This window comes from Botryllus schlosseri, chromosome 7 (genome assembly GCF_051294905.1).
Source record: "Botryllus schlosseri isolate E-star chromosome 7, Bs_hap1, whole genome shotgun sequence".
Taxonomy (NCBI): Eukaryota; Metazoa; Chordata; class Ascidiacea; order Stolidobranchia; family Styelidae; genus Botryllus; species Botryllus schlosseri.
Window position 1 is genome coordinate 19,677,914 of NC_137242.1, and position 11,753 is coordinate 19,689,666.

Genomic DNA, 11,753 nt, shown 5'->3' on the forward strand with positions numbered 1-11,753 from the left:
AAAAAAGCGCTATACACTGTTTTTTGAAGGCCGATCCCGAGTCGGCTGAAAGTCCGATACGATCGTATCGGGTATCGGTCTACGCGGGGCCCGAAGACGAACGCAGCGGTATCTCGTATGGCCCAGTGGTGTGAACGACCGAGACGGAACCTCGGATAGCCCGCCTATGAAAAACGTGAACTTCTCGGATTATCCACCGATCCAGGATAATCCGAGGATTATAATCGAAAAACTCACATAACTCCGCTTCTACTGGTCGGAATTGAGTCAAATTTGTTTTGCATCGTCTTTGAAAACAGCTCAACAATTTCATGGGGTTGGCAGAAAAATTTGATTTTTTTAAAAATTTTACCTAATAAATTAAAAATTCTAATTTGATCTGCGGAGTCCTATGCTTGTTAGAATTGAACCAAATTTGGTGTGCAGTGTTTTTTTAGAGTAAGCTGACAATTTAATAAGTGAATGGCTGGAATCCGGAATTATTTTTTATGACATTTATGATCAGTGCGGGATTTGAAGCACAGGCCTGCAGACATGGGCGGAGCCTGGAGCCTATTAAATCATATTACGTCGCGTGCAATACCTCGGTTACAATGATGATGACCCCATCAAGCGCCAAGGTAATCAAGGAGGTTCGCAATTCGAAATGAAGATAGGTTGGGATTGGTTTATACAGGGTTTGACGCTTTGGCCATGTTGATAATTGTAATTATAATTGATCGGGCAGGGTTATTACCCGTAACATTTATGATACCTTACAAAACGCGTATTCAACGTAGTATTGGCGACAAATATAGCTTTAGTTACGAAATTACACATGAAGGAAATCTATCGGTATCAAGATCAATATTACATGACTTCACTATTTCGAATCTGGTTTTACTGGTGGATGGCTGCATCAACAAACCCACTCTGACTGTTTTAGTATAGATTAGTGAAGATTCATTCGACTCCGAGCCGGTAAATCTAGGTTAATGTGTTTCAACTGCGAAAGTATGAACAGTGAACATAGACGATATCAGATCGATGCGATTCATGAAAGCAATTCTCACGCCGCAATATAGCGTACCGCAACAATTTTGGTCGTTATTGTTTGATATTCACGGTGCTCGACTACATTGTTCACATTTTACACCATGCCGATGTTTTTTATGCCATATTTACCTTCATAAGACAACGATTACGCGAATGAGATGCTACGTAGAAGCCGAGATAAACCTTTATTACCTTAGTACAAATTCTGGAGTCGACCTCGGTCGGACCCGAAACCGCAACCAGCTGGTCTTGCGGTTGTGGATTATTCCACTATACGCTATCTCGCCACGCTCTCACTAGCGAGCATGATTGAATTGGAGATCTAGGCGTGTCTATGAATACGGCGAATGTTCGGTTAGGTTTGCTGGATTTCCCGCTGCGTAGAAGCCGAGGCCAGTCAAATGCAAATTTCGGTCATTTTTGAAATAATAGTATTTACGGTGACCAATTTCGTCACACCGACATGACCAAAAATCGTGTTCCATTTATGCCTGAAGAGGCAGGGATGTCCCTTAGACTTGTTTTGATCTTGACAAGGGCCTACATCGCCAGTAAATGAAAGAAATTGATGACACATATTAGCTGTAAATTAGTCCACTTCATTGAAATAGACACGTTAAAACGATGGTGAGATAATTTTCCAATAGAGTAGTTTACACACTGAAATTCACGACCACAATAAGCACGCAAAATACGGGTAAATATAATTTTCAAGTGATAGTCAATATCTATATTCTTTATCGGTCCAAGGTGGATTCCTTCACGCTACAATTTGATATTTATGATATTCTATCATTTGCTCTGCAGCACTCCTATAGTACTCTTACAGGCGGATTATAAGACTAATTGGCATCGTGACGGATCTTATTCCTATCAAAAGTCATCGTCCTTTTTTCATGTCATCCTCCACATTCGGTGAATACCATCTAATAACTAATTGTATCCATATATCGTGTTAAATCACCAATGTTTTTTATTACTTTATGACAAGAAGGGGGTTCTGGTGATATTGAAAGACCAGAAAATAACTAATGTGCTTTATAAGCTCAGTGGGTTACCATTTCGTTTCCCTGAAGCTCGCAAAGTTTCCAGCACATACACAGCTCTAGTATCAACGCCTAAGTGAAGTACCATAAATGCTTTTTCAACTCATAAATACCATTCATTGGCATAGCCCATTCTCAATTGCAATCGGCATCATTTACGCCCTGGATCAGTCAATGTCAAGTGGCAGAGAAATATTCTAACGCTGAGTTGCTGAGGAATGCAATTGATGTCTTTGTGGATGAGATTTTAGGAATGGCGACTTTGCAATCAGTAAAAACTTCGAATCAAGGCAGAGAGACATCGGTGTGCCCTGCATAACTGGGATTGATTTCATGAAATCTAAATTGGTCCGACAAAAATACATGTTACTATCACTGGAGAAATATATTTACCCGTATTTTACCTGCTTGTCAGCTCATTTCATTTTCGTCGTCCTTAATTTCAAAAAATTATCCCACCACCCTTTAATGGAGTTATTTTAATGAAGTGGACTAATTTCCAGCTAATCCGTAACGATTTGAAGCGGCTTTAACATGACGAGAGTCTGAGATAGGAGGTAGAGACATGTTAAAGTGGTCTTTATTCGAAGGTTTCTGTCTTGCAGCACTAGTAATAATTGATCAAAAAGTGTGCCTTACGTTAAGCCGAAAATTGCCTTATACCTGCTAATACACTCCAAGTCCATGAAACAAGAAGCTTCCGATGGATATTAGGGTCGATTATAATAAATGAATATATTTATTATTTTATGGTAACTGAGATCTGCTATCGCAGCAAGGTAGCTATTGAATGTCGTAGTTATTTGCATGCTAGCCGTAGAGAACTGGTGATCTAATCTGCAGCATGGCCAACTGTAGCTTCTTATAAAGACACATGTTCCGTATTTTCACAGCAGTTTTCAAACGCGAATATGTGCGTGGTGAAATGGCGTGGTCATTGGTATAATCCACAGCTGCAACACCAATGGGTTGTTGGTTCGAGTCCGGCTGAGGACGACACGAGAATTCCTACCCAAGTGTTGGAGGTTTATCTAGGCTCCTCGTCGTCATGTGATCCGCGTAAGCGGTGATTTATAAAAGCCTAGGAGTGGGCTGTGCTAAAAGTCGGTGAATACGGAATCAAAAAATGAATATAGGCATACTCTAAAACTACCAAATTAGTCAAAACACCATGAATAAAAAACAAACAAACGGCGAATTATATATCGCGATTATCGATATCGTACAAGGATGACGTCGTGGATTTCAAATAGTGACGTCAAAAGTGATTGTCATTGGTAAATGACTCTTTTGACGAAACTGGTTCCCGAACCTTGTCATATAATACGACGTCAATGTCCACCTAAGTTCAGTAACAGCAATGGTCATGGTCTGGTAATTCAAAATGGCGAATTGTCTCCCTAAGTAACAAATGTCCATGAAAGTGGTCTATTAGATATTGCAAAAGTTGGGAAAAATTAGGGCGACCGCAGTTGGAGGACATTTCGTGTATATTCTAAACGCTGCGATATAAACCGCAAATCACCAGTGACAAAGCGCGGAATCGATATTCCAAAACCAATCGAGTTATTTCAAGACGCCTAGCTTGTCTCCTTCTGTTGGCGATAATTGTCGCCCAACTGCTTCAAAACAGGACTGTCCACCAAAGTAGTCTAATAGGTAAATATATATATATATATACATGTTTAATTGTCCATAGGCACCTCAATGGCTGGCGTCGAATGTTCCTGTCCTAGTGACCTTAACCCTACACGACAAATGCCATCCCAAAAGGAAAAATTATTTGCCAGTAAAGAAATACCAATTTGAAATCATGTGCGTCTTTTAGTAATTAGCATCCTGTAACGAAGTCAATATAACAACGATTCCGCCCGAAGATGTTTGATTATTATTCAGGCCCCTACCTTTTCCAACACACACCACACTCAGCTCTACAGGAAAATCTGATTACGTGAGAGAAAGAGGAAAAATTGATAGCAATATATATGCAATTCCCGATCATATTGACCGATTCGAACATGAATTAAAGAAATTTGTCGCGCTTCGCGCGTTTAGGTGAAATACGGTGATTACCACCAAACAGTAACCTACATGAAATAGGGTGTAGCCGATATGTAGCGACAAAAAGCCCACTGGCTGAGGAAGGTCTGGTTTATCACCCTATGAGGTTAAAGCCCAACGTTTTGGGGGGCCTGACGAAGTGCTGTTTTTTGGTTCCCAGTATTTGGGGGGCGATGATCGGTGTGAAGCTTCAAAAGGGGGCGATTAGTCGAAAAAGGTTGGGAACCACTGGTCTATTATTCCTGGTACTTGGAAAATAGGGCCCCATACTTTTAAGGCCAGGGCTGTGGAGTCGGAGTCGGTGGAGTCGGAGTCGGTGGAGTCGGAGTCGGTGTCTGGCTAATTTTCGTTTGATGGAGTCGGAATCGGAGTCGGAGTGGTGAAAACTATAATAGCTGGAGTCGGAGTCGGAGTCGGAGTCGTAGGGAAAATACTGACTGGAGTCGGAGTTGGAGTTTGTGAAAATGACCCTGACTTCGACTCCGAATCCGACTCCAACTTCTCTATCAAGAAAACATTTGCTTTCAAAGAATTTTCAATCGAATTTTTATGTACCACCAATCACTGTTATTAATAACCATACAGATCAGGTGCGGCCAGCCCGTGGCACGCAGGCCAAATTTGGCACACGAGTAGATTAGGTGTGGCCTGCGAGGTAATTCTCGAAATTAGATATAACATCAGGTACAATTGCAAGGCCAACCATAATTGATTAGCATGACCGCGAAATTTGATGATGACTAAAACAACAGTTCTGACGCATTGACGTATCCAGGGGCCAGCCACATTTATACCAGATCTTCGTATATGACCATAAAGTAGAATATTTCATAGCAGATCTATTTGACTTGAAACTTTTCTCGGTACTTCGCATGATTTTTTGTCACTAGATTTCTTGCATTCAGTATTTGAGCCCCCTTCTGAAAATTATAAACACATGTTATTCACAGAATTGAGTCTAACTATATTCGCAATTAGGAGATAACGTGTCGTCCAGCATGCGACTTCGCTTGTGCACTCGCAGCGAGATCGTCGACAAAACATTTGCACAAAATGATTGAGGCATGTTCACAGATACCGTCGATTTTGCTATGTCTAAACGTCGAATAATCCTGTCCTTGCCAAATGAGCCCAGTGGTATACAGATGCGGCCGCCAATGTATGTTAGCAACATATTTATTGATATAATTCAGTCTTTATCTTGCAAAAAAATTTCGCGCCTAGCGCGACAAGGGCCTGGTTGCGCACTGCACAGTTGCAAAACATATTGTTATCAATTTTAGAGCGTGTTAATATAAGTCTTGTTTGGAATGTTACCTAATTAGGTTCGCTCCTATCGGATGACTAGAAAAGGTTATCAACATTCCAGTTGTCCGCGCAATGGTTCGTAAATCTCATGTGTCCCTTTGGTCGAAAAAGTTGCCCACCCCTGATATCGATAAAATTAGACATTACTTGCAAATTACAACTCAGTTGCACAGGGAAGAAAATCGCAATATGCGTTTTCGCGATGCAGTAAAAAAATTGATGCAATTTTTGGAATTATACCATGATACTGTGACAGAGCAAATGCATCGGCTGGTTTTGTAAAATTGTAAAAATGATGTAAATATGACCAAACGATGCTTCCCACTTGACAAAATTGAAAATATTTGTAGTGTAGCTTAGCTGTTTGGGTCGAACAAATGATTAAGAAAGACTGCAAGTCCCAATCCTCGAATACTTGATTAAGTACATGTAGACTAGACATAGGCTATGATCTTTGACTACTTAACTAAATTCCATTTATGACCAATGTCAATTAGTAGTAAGAGTTTTGTGCTTGTAATCAGTATAGTGTGCAATGACAAAATTAGTACGTTCAATCTCTTTATTAGTTGCTGACTCATACACGAGAGCTACACTTGGATTTTTTATCTACATTTTTATTATAAAGGATTGGATATCTGCCATATTTGAATGATTCATACATTTCAGGATATTAGAGCAGGGGTGGGCAATTATTTTTCTCCGCGGGCCAAATGAGAAGCAGAAATATGTTGTCGGGCCAAGTCGGACATTTTAGAATATCCAGCGTATTGATTTTATTTCTAAATTGGGAGCAGTGAATTACACGAATTGGTGCTCAGTGGATGTGTTGATATTGAGGAATGACAAAGTGACGGTAATTACCCAAAAAATATTTATTTGCCGTCATATTTTGAAACAATGTTAAACATGATACATTTTAAAGTCTCTCTAAACCCCTATCCGCGTTTTTCTATCAATACATTAAAATGTATTTGGAATGGCCGAAACAATCCGTCGTCATCCCCCCAAACGTTGGTCTTGGGCCCCCCATAGAGTTCTAAACCAAGCTCCAGGGGGCTGCGCCCCCAGATCAGCCCACATCGAGATGCACGAGATGTTTTGTATACACTAATTGGCAACGTTTATGCCCTAATCGCGTGAAGCGCAGAATTTTTTCATGATTCATGATTCAATCGGTCAATAATATTGGTAATTGCATATATATTGCTATATTTTTAACCTCTCTTAGCCCACGTAGCTGCCTACTCAGTTTTACCGCTGGAGCTGAGTGAGGTACTGTATTTGAAATATTCGGGAGGGCCCGTTGGTATAATTACTTCGTTACATGTTGTTATTTCGTGACCTCCCGTCTGCTATGTGAAAAGATATTGAAATCGCCAAAGCGTACCAAACTAAAAGACGCACACGATTCCCAATTGGTATTGCTTCACTGGAAAATAATGCCCATGGACAATTGGACATCGTGGTTTTCGGTCAACATAAGAGTAGCCTTTTCGGCCAAGGTTTTCTCGCTGCCGAGCTTTTTCCCTTTTACTTAGTTAATTTGATCAGCAGTTGCAATTGCAGTGCCTTCTCGGAATGCCGTGTTGGCCTAAACTTCATATATTTTGGTGCGTTGTGACGCAGCAATGGCTGACGCCGAAATGGTCAATTCTATAAACCATTGATCTCCGAATCGCGCCAAGCGCGAGAAAAATTTGAATGAAGTTGCATAAATTTTCAAATAAATACCCTGTAATTTATGTTCATTCACGAAATAATTTTGGGCGCCCGTCGAGCTCGCCACCCAATTGGGGGGGGGGGGTTGGGGTGCGGGAGTTACGGTCCTGAGAATAATATATAGCTTATTGTCTTAGTAGCTGGTTTCCGAGACGTGAGCATTGTGCCGCTTGCCGAAATGGACTCGCTGTTTAGCCAAGGTTGCAGTCATTAACCATCTTTTAATTTCAACTTTCGGCTTTCTTTTTTTTTTTGACATCCTTCATGGGTGGTGATATATTCATAGAAATTATGAGCACTGATTCACTTGTTTAACGAATTATGGATTTGGAAACACATCACGTAACAATTTGAAACTAATGTGACAATGGCAAAATAGAAAGTTTGGTGACTTCGTGTGACTTTAATTCTAACGGCATAATTTGCTACACTGACTTTACTTTGAATCTGGATTAGGCATGTGATGTACGTATAGCAGTTGTCCGTAACCTATGGCTCGCGAGCCATATATGGCTCTTTTGGGTATAAGATATGGCTCTTTGACAAATTTGTAACTTTGTTCTTAATTCATCAATATTGCAGCAACTTGTTAGTAAATTTTCATGATGGCCCGAATAATTATTCTCGTTGCAGCATAAACATGTTTTTGAGGGATCAAGACAGTGGGGTAACCTGGGTTAGGGGTTCATACCCCCATTTCAAAATCCCTAAATTTAAGTTGCTGTCGCGACTAACACCACCGGCAAATTCGATCTACCCGTCATCGCGAGCCTCTAAATTGGATTCCACGATACCTTGATTGATACATTGACATGACGAAGCTTGTAGGACAATGCAGATTTCAAATACACATAGTCTTCTTGATCTACATTCTACACGGATAAATAAACTTCCTTGGAAGTGACATTAACAATAACAAATTCAAATTAAAAACAACGCCATAGCTATCCAAGTTCTTGATTGGTAACGTCAATAGCCTACTAGGACCGAAGTAAAATGTAGGTGCATGTGTAGCGTTATGTTACGGCGAATACTTTAAATATCGATCAATATTTAGATTTTTGGAATCAGCCCGACAACTTCATTTGAATAATTTCAGTGATGATAAATTCGAAGGTATTTACGATGAGCTGCTCTATCACAGGTGCGGCTTGGCCCGTTTGTGCCTCATTTGTGCGTTAACTCTCCTTTCTCGCTTTATTTTCGAACAATAAATATGGAAATTCCGCGATTTGGGGAATAGAAATGTTTAAAATCTAATCATTCATAAACATCGATAAAAATACCAATAAATACTCATTGAAGGTTATGGCGCACATTACGAATCCCATATATTAGTGCTACTAATACGTCATGAATTTGCAATTGTGACGTAACAGGTAATTGACATGTATGGCTCTTTGGGAGTTACAATTGGAAATATTGGGTCAATATGGCCCTTTGGTCGAGAAACATTCCCGACCACTGACGTATAGGCTGCGTAATCACGGTATGTTAATGAACAGGCTTGATAGTAAACGAATTTCCGGTTCAGTTTATGCTTCCTATGGTTTTAGTCCACGCAGCAACATTAAAAAGTAGGGGTTATATTTTAAATTTCAAGCAACCTTTGGCGGGCCGCACAGAATCGCTCCGCGGGCCGCACTTTGCCCAGGCCTGCCATATATGATACTATAGTGGCGGCTCCTGACAATATCGGGTACTGCACAAAAGTATTTCTGATTGTTGCAACTGGCGCAGCATAATCTGCTAGGGTAGTGGTGCCCACACTGGGGGCGTGAAAGCATCTGAAGGGGGCGCGAAGCTGCGGTCAACTGAATTTTTTTTCGCGCTCGGCACGATTTACCTTCAGTTCATAGTTATTTCCCTATGAACAGTCCTAATTTCATCCTCTCAGCAACAGTCATGTCCTTCCATGCATCAAACTATCCGTTGCGATTGCTATAGCATTCTGATTGCATTTTCTGATATGATGGAAAGGGGCGTGAAATATTTCGCCGCATAAAGGGGGGTGTCTACAAAAGTTTGAGAACTGATGTCCTACGGCAATCCCGAACTGCTGTATAACCGAAAATGGGAAACATATATGCCAAGGTGAACCCGATCTCAGTTACAACACTTCGGCAAGCCGCACCATAACGTCACTGCTTGACGAATTCTACATGGAAATATGCCTAAATATGACGTTGATAAGTTGGAAGACTACGTGCGCGAATCGTATAATTGACTGGGAAAGCTATATAGTCATCGGTCACTCACCGACTCACATTGATAAATATAGTAGTATATCACAGGGTAAATCTTTGTTTACGTAAAGTTATATCATTCAGTATTTCTTGTCATGGATTTACCATCAGTAGCAGCCGATTATTGACTGAAGGCGATGTTTTGATGATCATACCGTAATTCGCCGCTCGGTTCACGCGGTTTCCGACGTTGATGTGATATCTCGCGACAAGTCACGCATCTGAACCTTACCAAGAATTGGCAGCTATGCGTTTTTCGATTAAAAGGACTCGCGCGTTCTTGGCAGCACGGGAAATTAAAAATCTATAAAGGTGTAGGAACATGGAGAGATATTCACTTCGCTATTAGAGTCACCAGCACACAAGTGCGGATACCATGCCAATAAGATGTGCCTCTTTGAACAGAACATGTTCATTTTTTTAAGAGATCTGTCGCGATGCTCTACTCATATTTATTCGAAATGTCGCAAGTGGGAAGTCGCCTTTTTTAGAAACAGCAGTATGTTGCCTGGTTCGGCTTTGCTTGTCCGATACGACACGTGAAAGGTATTAAAAGTGCTCAAGGACGAAATGTGACTAAATGACAAACGCGTCTCTTTTTTCTATCCGATCTTACCCCATCACGATAATGTTGGATTTTCGATCGAAACTCTGTACTCCTCATTCATATGACTTAAAGGTCTCATGCAATGTTGCGTTTATTTACAGATCCTGAAATAATAACCTACCAAGATGAAAGTTACATGCATTGTATTGGCATTAATATCGATGGCGCTTGCTAAAAGTTTAGATGATCTATACCGAGAGAATAATCCAGATGATCGAGATGTTCGGCTACCAAGTCAGTATTTTATTTGCATAACGCGGCGATACTCGGAGTACTTGACAGTTGCAAATTCCGTTTTTCCACTATAGGTGGTCACTGCTCGCAAGACTCGGACTGCCCGACCCAATACTACTGTCACAGGCACCGTCACATATGCTTATCTTTCATATAGAAGAGTGAGGTAATGTGTGTGAATTATATGTCAGGTTGCACTTAAAACAAACAGTGTTTTATAACATTTTTAAAGCAGTGTTTTAAACAAATGCAGCAAATGCCTTTTATAAAAAATATTTTTGATTTTTTTCAAACGTTGTATATTTATGCCATGATTGAGCAAAAACTTTCGAAAAATATGTAGTATGAGCATATGAACGATTTGCACCCTGTATAGCCGACGTATACGATGTGAAGTGGCTAGAACTCTCGAAATCTTCGTTGGTCAAACAGTTATAAGATAATTGATACGGAATGGGTGTTCTGATGACGATGACGGCAGACCGTAGAATTGCTGCATTACAATGTAGTCCTGGTGAAAGGTAGTTTTGATCTGTTTATGAAAGTGATCGGAAGCCCTTTTTTGTCGAAGGAGCCACATTTACCCTATATTTTAAATTGTCAGCGCCAATCTACTGTGACTCCACAATTAAATATTCTTGACGTCACGGCTAGAACAAAAACATGTTTCAAACAAGGGCCATGTCTTAAGCATGTTTGTTTTAAATTCAACCCTCCTTATATGCACTTGAACAAGCTTCGTTGATGCAATTAAAATTCTTCATAGTGCCGTCTCTATGGCACCTCATCAATCATTTTGTGATAGATATTGTCTTTGATATTTCTGCCATATTATTCAAATACTGCCTGTCCCGTACAAATGTAGTCGTTCTTTCTATGTATAAGCCTATTGGTCTTTCTGACATTTGAAAATCTATTATTCCCAGGTATCCGAGACGATAAAATATCGAAGTTTAAAGGAGGAAGTAATAATTCATCGATTGCTTTTTGTCGATAGAATAAAACTATCGTCTAATACGTTGTGATATATCCAATGATATGATGTTGTGACGCAGGCCGAATCGAGAGAGAGAGAGAGAGAGAGAGAGAGAGAGAGAGAACACACATAAAACGTAGCGGTGATGTATCTGCAGATATGTATACATATGGATGTTATGATTCCAAACGGATGAAAATTACTATATCTCGATTCTTACATCAAGTTGACTTCCTATCCTGGAAAAACGATACTTCCGTGTTCCGATGTTACTTTTTAATGCGACTCACGTTGGATTAAGTTGATTATCGTGATCGAAAACGGATATCTTGTAAACCTCGAACGATAAACTGTACAAATTAAAGGGATGCTCTGGTGAATCATTTACTCGATAAGTTATGTGAAAATGGCCTGCCTGAGTGAAGTATACCGAGTACATTGCAACCGTCGTGATTTGAAAAGATTACGCGACATATGCAGCAGTGTTGGGAACAAGTCACTACCTTCGAGTCACTAGT

At 40.3% G+C, this 11,753-nt stretch overlaps 1 long non-coding RNA gene across 1 annotated transcript; it reads left to right on the plus strand.

The window, feature by feature from the left end:
- The first annotated feature begins 10,092 nt into the window (after nt 1-10,092).
- Nucleotides 10,093-11,274, plus strand: LOC145443398 (uncharacterized). The gene is made up of 3 exons (XR_013916424.1): nt 10,093-10,259; nt 10,334-10,425; nt 11,186-11,274. It is a non-coding gene; the product is annotated as an uncharacterized LOC145443398 (long non-coding RNA).
- Nucleotides 11,275-11,753: the final 479 nt, after the last annotated feature.